The following is an 8966-nucleotide window of genomic DNA, read 5'->3' as shown; positions in this document are numbered from 1 at the left end:
AAAAAATTACATGAAGACATAACTCTATTACACAAATTTAAATATTACAACAATATTAATAGTCATGTAAGTTTGATCCGGAACATTTAAATTTTCAAATATTGTCCAAATTTTTTTTGTAACTAAAGATGGTTCACTACAAGAAAACGTATCTTTACCGAGGAAGTTTAACGAGGAAAAATAATCCTCGTAAAAAAACGTTGATTTTGCGAGGAAATTACGTTGCGAAAGAAAAGCATCGTTATTTCGTCGTAAGGTAACGACAAAAAAAATTCGTCGTAAAGACGATGTAAATTGACGTGGCTTTTACGAGGAAATAGTTTTTCCTCGTAAAAGCCACGTAAATTTCGCGAGTGCTTTACGACGAAATATTTTACGTGTACTTAACGAGGAAATTTTGAATCCACCAACTTGGTAGGTGGCTCACGTTTTTTTTTTGGCCATACAATTAATTTTCGTCGTAATTTCATAGTAAAATTACAACTACCAGATTCGAAATTTTCTATAAATATGGATGTTGGAACATCATTTTAAACACACCAACAACAAAAAACGTGAAAGAAAAAAAAATGGCTGGCTCTGGGACTATTTACGAGTTGCGGAATTGGATGTATATGCATAGAGATGCTAACGGGAGAGTGACGAAAGAATACCTTGCGGGGCTGGAGACATTTATGCACCAAGCAGATTCAACACCGCTCGCCCAAGAAAGTGGTAAGATGTTCTGTCCTTGTCGGAAATGCAACAATTCGAAATTGGCAAACCGTGAAAATGTTTGGAAGCATTTAATAAATAGAGGTTTCACGCCAAATTACTATATCTGGTTTCAACATGGGGAAGGTTATAATTATGATCAGAATGAAGCTAGTAGTAGTAATAGCAATTTTCAGGAAGAACCGGTTAATCATCATTTGCATAATGAACATAGTTACCATCAGGAGGAGATGGTAGATTATGATAGGGTTCATGATATGGTAGCTGATGCATTCGTAGCTCATGATGAAGATGAAGAACCTAATATAGATGCAAAAAAGTTTTACGGAATGTTAAACGCGGCGAATCAACCACTTTACAGTGGTTGTAGAGAAGGTCTCTCTAAATTGTCGTTGGCTGCTAGAATGATGAATATTAAAACTGATCACAATCTACCTGAAAGTTGCATGAACGAATGGGCGGACTTGTTTAAAGAGTATTTGCCGGAAGACAATGTGTCTGCTGATTCTTATTATGAGATTCAGAAATTAGTTTATAGTCTTGGGTTGCCTTCGGAGATGATAGATGTCTGCATCGACAACTGCATGATCTATTGGGGAGATGATGAGAAGCTAGAAGTATGTCGATTCTGCAAGAAGCCACGATTCAAGCCGCAAGGACGGGGACGTAATAGGGTACCGTACCAAAGGATGTGGTACCTACCAATTACAGACAGATTGAAAAGATTGTATCAATCAGAGCAGACTGCTGCAAAGATGAGATGGCATGCCGAGCATACTCAGACGGATGGTGAGATGACTCATCCATCAGATGCAAGAGCCTGGAAACATTTCAACAAAGTACATCCGGATTTTGCTAGCAATAGCCGGAATGTGTATCTCGGATTATGCACAGATGGATTTAGTCCGTTCGGAATGTCAGGGAGACAATATTCATTGTGGCCAGTCTTTCTTACGCCATACAACCTGCCACCGGAGATGTGCATGCAACGGGAGTTGCTATTCTTGACGATATTGATACCTGGTCCGAACCATCCAAAAAGGTCCCTGGATGTTTTCCTACAACCACTGATAAAAGAGTTGAAGGATTTGTGGTCAACAGGGGTGAGGACGTATGACTGTTCAACGAAGACGAATTTTACGATGCGAGCTATGCTTTTGTGGACCATAAGTGACTTTCCTGCATATGGGATGTTGTCTGGATGGACTACACATGGGAGATTAGCTTGTCCATATTGTAATGGAACGACAGATGCGTTTCAACTGAAGAATGGTAGGAAGACAAGTTGGTTTGATTGTCATCGTCGATTTCTTCCCATTGGCCATCCTTACCGAAGAAACAAGAATTTGTTTAGGCACAAAAGGGTTGTGAGAGACACTTCTCCACCATATCTAACTGGAGAACAAATTGAAGCACAAATCGACTACTACGGAGCTAACGAAACAGTTCGTTGGGGTGGTAATTGGCATGTCCCTCGTAATATGCCTGATTCTTACGGTGTTCATCACAACTGGCACAAGAAGAGTATATTTTGGGAGTTGCCATATTGGAAGGATCTTCTTCTGCGCCACAACCTCGATGTGATGCATATAGAGAAGAATTTCTTTGAGAACATCATGAATACAATATTGAATGTCCCAGGGAAGACAAAAGACAACATAAAATCGAGGTTGGACTTGCCGGATATTTGCTCAAGAAGCGAGTTACATATTAAAAGCAATGGACAAGTTCCCGTTCCGATATTCAGACTGTCTTCAGAAAAAAAGTCGGTGTTGTTCAACTGGGTGGCATCAGAAGTGAAGTTCCCCGATGGGTATGTTTCAAATCTCTCTAGATGTGTTGAAAAGGGTCAAAAGTTCTCTGGGATGAAGAGTCATGATTGTCATGTCTTTATGCAACGACTACTGCCCTTTGCATTTGCGGAGCTACTTCCAACAAACGTACATGAAGCACTTGCAGGTTCGTAGTGTTTTATATCACAATAATTTTATAACGGTCTAGTTTGCAAAATAATATACGACTAACAATGTGTTTAATTGTTTTTGGAATATAAAAGGCATTGGAGCATTTTTCAGGGATCTGAGCACACGCACTCTTAAAGAAGAAGTTGTAGAACAGCTTCAGGAGAACATTCCCATCTTATTGTGCAACTTGGAGAAGATATTTCCTCCTGGATTTTTTGACGTCATGGAGCATCTAGCTGTCCACCTCCCATATGAAGCATTGCTTCGTGGACCTGTACATTACGGATGGATGTATCAGTATGAGCGAGCCATGAAATATTTGAAGGGAAAAGCAAAGAACCTCGCCAAAGTTGAAGGTTCTATAATTGCTGGAAGTTTGACGGAAGAAGTTTCTCACTTCACATCGTACTACTTTGCGTCAAAAGTACGTACCCGTAGAAGAGCTCCAAGAAGATATGATGATGGTGGAGTTGCGCCAACATATGCAGTTGCTGGTGTTCCAGACATCTTTAGCCAGATTGGACGACTCGGTGGGAAGTCTAAAGAGGTTTGGTGGTCGAGTGAACAAGACGCTCATAGTGCACACACCTATATTCTACTCAATTGCGAGGATCCATTGATGCGTTATTTTGAAAGGTAACATATATGGACACTTCAAAACACATATAATTAATTATATAATTGCAAGAGATTCATTCCTATGAAATGTGATTAATTTTACAGCCTATTTGTTTCTCAAGTCGAAGAAACATTTCCTGGTATATCCACAAGTGACGTAGACAAAAGGAAAGATCAGCACTTCATTAAGTGGTTGCGGAATCAGGTATTATAACTCAAACTATTTTTTCATACATGATTTGTATTTTAATGTTCTCTTTATTTTTGCAGGTTGATTATGACGACGATGCAGATTATCCTAAGTGGTTACACGAAGTAATTCAATCTCCACTTGTAAAGGTCACCACATCACAGATGTATTTCACACGAGGCTACACTTTTCACACATATGAGTATGGTAGACAGCGGGCGACCAGTAACTATGGAATATGTGTGAAAGGGGAAACAGATTTCTACGGGATCTTGACGGAGATTATTGAAGTCGAATTTCCAGGGATACTGAAGCTGAAATGCGTCATCTTCAAATGTGAATGGTTCGACCCCGTCGTCAACAGAGGTGTTCGGTCTAACAAATTTGGTGTAGTTGATGTCAACGGTGGACGTCGGTACAACAAATTCGAGCCTTTCATCTTAGCTTCACAAGCAGACCAAGTTAGCTTCCTTCCATACCCTCGGATGAGAGATTCGGGTATAAATTGGTTAGCAGTGATCAAAGTTACACCTCGAGGACGAATCATCAGTGGAGAAGAACCACCATTGCAAGAAGAACAGATAAATGAAGTCGAGGAACCTGAACAAGAAGTTGATGACATCCTTCTCATTGATCCGCATAATCACGAATACGAAGATCTTACCGATGATGCCACAGACGAAGCTGTAGAAGACGAGTTTAATGAAAATGATGATATTTCTAGTGATGACGAGAATGTCGATGTATCCGATTGATGTATTTGATTTTGTGTAGTTTGTTTTATGAATAAGGTAATGTGAGAGTTTGTTTTATGAATAAGGTAATGTGGGAGTTTGTTTTATGAATAAGAAATTGTGGGAGTTTGTTTTATAAATAAGTAAATGTGGGAATTGTGGTTTGGAATGAAAATAAAGATGGGGTTTGGAATATATGAAGTAGAAGATAAGGAATATGGGGTTTTGGGGTTTGGGGTTTCGGATTTTAGGGATTAAACGTAATACTCGTTAATTCCTCGTAAGTTGACGTCGAATGTACGACGTAATCCTCGTTTATTCCACGTAGGACAGAATCGTCGTAAAGACCTCGTTATCTTACGTGGAAATAACGACGAAACTAAAAAAAATAAAGAAAGCGAAACCCGTTAATTCCACGTAGGACGGAATCGTCGTAAAGACCTCGTAAGGTAAATAGACGTAAATACCACGTAAAGTAAATGACGAAGGAGGCACTCTTTAATTCCACGTAGGATGATTTCGTCGTAAACACCTCGTAACAAAAATCGTCGTAAAAACCTCGTAGAATAAAAACTAGAAAAAAAAGGAAAAGAAGAGAGACACCAGATTTACATGTAGCAAGACTTCCAGCAATTATAATATTTAAGTCTCGCCCACATAAATTCTAATATCTTCTTCTCTTTCTTTTTTTCCAAATATTTCTAATTTGGTGAAAAGCGGGACTAGCTACTTCCTCATAGTATAAAAACTAGTAAAAAAGAAAAAAAGAAAGATACTGGAATTATATGTGGCGAGACTTAAGTCTCATCCACATAAATTCTAATATCTTCTTTTCTTCTTTTTTTTTTCAAATATTTCTAATTTGAAAAGTATTTTGGTGAGGAGTGTGATTTGAGATAGGGTGTGTTTTGTGAGTTTGTGTGTGGTTTGAGAAGGAAAGTTGTGGGTATTTATAGAAAATATAGGCTCGCTAATTCCTCGTAACTGGTTAACTCGTTAATTCCACGTAACCTAATTCGTCGTAAAAACGTCGTTAACGAAAACGCGGGCCTTTGTATTTCGTCGCTATTTCGTCGTAACTGAAAACGCGGGCCTCTGTAATTCCTCGTAAGTTTACGAGGAAATTACGAGGACAAGTAATCTTATATATATCCCGAGCGAGCTCGCTCCGTCTTTCCTCTCCACTTCCTCTCCACTTCCTCCCTAATTCGTAGCAATGGTAAGTCTCCCTAATTCCTCTCTAGTTTGATTAGTTTAGGATAGATTAGGTGGTTAGTATAGGGAATTTAGATAGGTTTACGGATCTTATGTTATTTAGTATAGGGAATTTAGATATGTTTACGAAAATTTTAAAAATTAAATTTTTTTCTCAGGTTCGAAAAGGTAGACTTACTGCCCATTACAGAGAGATGTTCGGAGAGCCGGGTAGTCGTTTAGACCCGTCGTCTTCTTCAGCTCCCGGTTCTTTGGGTCAGGAGACTGTCCCCGAGACTCAGTACACTCAGAGAGTCATTGGATCTCCTTCTTCTAGTGCACCATCGGTTCTTCACGTGCCTCCCCAGATGCCTCCTCCTCCTGTGCCTCCTACGATGCCGGCACCTCCGATGCCCGCGGCCGAGATTCATCCCGATTTGATGGTGCCTCCGAGTGCTCCTTACTCGCAGTACACCGTAGAGGACATTCTCCGTCTGCCAGGCAGAGAAGGTTTACCAGTCATCGACCCCGACCGACCGGACGGAACTTTATGGTATGTTTCATTATTTTTTTATTCTTTTTAAATTATTTTATAACTTTAAAAAATAATTTATATTTTAAATTTGTATTTTTCAGGTGGGGGATTGACGGATGTCTTGCATCGGACGTAACCGACACGATAAAAGGTTACTTCTCCATGGCACATCCGAACTGGAAAATGACGCCCCACTACGTCAGAAAGACGTGGTTCAAAATTTACGCTGTAAGTTCTATTAATTAAATATATATCTTTAAATTTTTTAATTATTTATATATATATTTTTTTCTGAAAAACTAATTATAAATTATTTTTTCCAACAGCAAAAATATAATTGGGCCTTCGGGATCACTGAGAGGGTGAGGAAGAAGTTTGAAGCGAAGGCGAAAGTTCGCTTGTTGGACACGGTCTCCAACTGGAAGGGTGACTGGATCGTGAAGGGGTATGAGCGTGGCAAACCCGCTGAGCTCACCACGGATGTCTGGGATGGCCTCATCCGATATTGGCGTCTTCCTGATTCCATTAGAATCGCCCAGTCTTGCTCTAACTCCCGTAACACAGTCGATGAGCACGGGAACGGGCCGATGCTTCACACTACGGGCCAAAAACCCCACGCTGGTGTCCGTTTGGAAATGGTAATTAAAAATTTAATTATATTAAATTTTTAGTATATTTTTATATATATATTCTAATTAACAACTTTCTTAAATGTTTTTTTAGGCCAAAGAGACGGGAGAATTCCCGTCTCTTATGCAACTTTACGAGAGGACCCACAAGAACAAGGCGGGCCGATTTATAGATGGCAAGTCCGAACAAATCTACAACGATTTGGCTGCTCGGGTTGAAGAACGCCAGACCCAGCTGACCCAACAGTCCACCGATGGATTACCCGTCACCTTATCCACACCTGAAGTGGATAAGCTTTACGAGGAGGTAAATTTTCTAAAATTTTAATTTTTTTAAATATTCATTTAATTTAACTTTAAATTTTTACTAACAAAATTTATTTTTTGTTTTTAAGGTTGTCCCTAAAAAAAAGGGACGGACGTTGGGGATTGGTTCCGTCAACGATGTTCCGATAGCGACATCGTCTTATGTTCAGCGACGGGATGATGAAGTCGCTCAGCTGCGTAGGGAGTCCGAAGAGCTGCGTAGAGAGTCTACTCAGCTGCGTAGAGATTCTACTCAGCTGCGATCTCGTATGGGTGGACTCGAGGGCTTCTTGGACGTTGTAGCGGCCACAAATCCGGAATGGGCGACTTTGTTGAGGACCATGCGACAAGAAAATCCTATCCCAGGCCAGTCACCGACCGACGACTCACATGCCGAGGCGGATGTTCAGGCGAGGAGTGATGAATTCTACGAGGCGATTAATTAACGACCACCCAAGTTCTTTTTAATTTTGGTTCTTGTATTATGAAATTCAAAACTTATTTATATATAAAATATTTTGGTTTTGATTTTTTTAGAATTTTAATTTCATTAATAATTTAAATAATTTAAATTATATTTATAATTATAATTTTTTATATTTCTATAAAATAATGAAACGAAGTAAATTCGTAGCTAATTTTGCGGCTTCTTTACGTGGAAGCTTAACGTGGTTTTTACGAGGAAACATTTGGAAATCTATCAAGGTTTTTACGTTTTCTTTACGTGGAAAGCTTTCAAGGTATTTACGTCAATTTTACGAGTATTTATTTACGTGTGTCTTACGAGGAAAGATTTTCGTGGTAATTACGAGGAATGTTAGCGACGTCCTTACGAGGAATCTTTACGTGGTCTTTACGAGGAAAATTAGCGACGTCCTTACGAGGAATCTTTACGTGGTCTTTACGACGAAATATCTTCCTTCGCTTTTACGACGAAATTATTTCCTCGCTAACTTACGACGATTTAGCGAGGATATATGCGTTACGACAAACATATAACGACGAAACGGGTTTCCTCGCTAATTCGTCGTAACACTGCTTTTACGACGAACTAGCGAGGAAAACTGCCCTCGTAAAACTTGTGTTTTCTTGTAGTGGTTGTTGTTGTTGTTTTTGATGTTTTTTCGTACAATTCTTTCTTGTTCGTATCGAATATATTCACAAGTATTAATATCATCGAAAGAAATTAGTTTTTTAGCAATACTTTATGTTTTTATTTTACTTTCTTGTTCCAATATAATGTATTTACAAGTATCAATATTACCTGATTTCAACAACTTTTACCTCTTAATCTACAAATTAAAAATAAGGAGAGTCTTTTTTACTTCGAAATGCACTAATAGATCATATATGCATTACGAAAATCATTTTATGAAATAATATGATATTTTGTTTGAAGTTTAATATTAATTAAGTTATTTTATTTAATTTTTATATTTAATAGAATATTTTATTAATTAATATTGTTGTAATATGTTTATATATGTGCTAGTTATTTACAAAAGTTATATGAATTTAAATTAGTTATGACAAATATAAGGACCATATTATAAAATATAAATAGTTTTGAAGTTGAGTTTAAAATTTTGTTTTTGGAGAAGAACACCTTTAAACTTCAAATATAGAGTTTTGGAAACTTCAAAATAGAGTTCCTTTTTGGAGATGCTCTAATGTCTGAAACATGATTTAAACTGTATATATATAAAAATATATCTCTTATGACTGTTATTTAGGTGGTGGACTAGTTGTGAGTTGAAAGTTCTTCGAGATTGTCATACAAATTTTTTTTTTTTATGTCAACCGATTGTCATACAAATTTAATGATATATAAATATGTAATACTGTTATCTATGATATTATATGAAATATATGGAAATTTTACTATTTTGAAAATATCTTTATCAGACATCCAAAAATCTCTAAAAATAAATAATATCCTACACAAGTGTCGTTGATTCAGCTGGAAAAACACCATAAGCAAAGCTTAGAGGCCATTCAATAGCAAGTCGATAAAAAAAAATAAAAAAATAAAAGACCATTCAATAGCAACGTTTGAAACGAAACTAATATTATACTCTATCC

Source organism: Brassica rapa, chromosome A03 (assembly GCF_000309985.2).
Source record: "Brassica rapa cultivar Chiifu-401-42 chromosome A03, CAAS_Brap_v3.01, whole genome shotgun sequence".
NCBI lineage: Eukaryota > Viridiplantae > Streptophyta > Magnoliopsida > Brassicales > Brassicaceae > Brassica > Brassica rapa.
Note: the sequence above shows the minus strand (reverse complement) of the source record.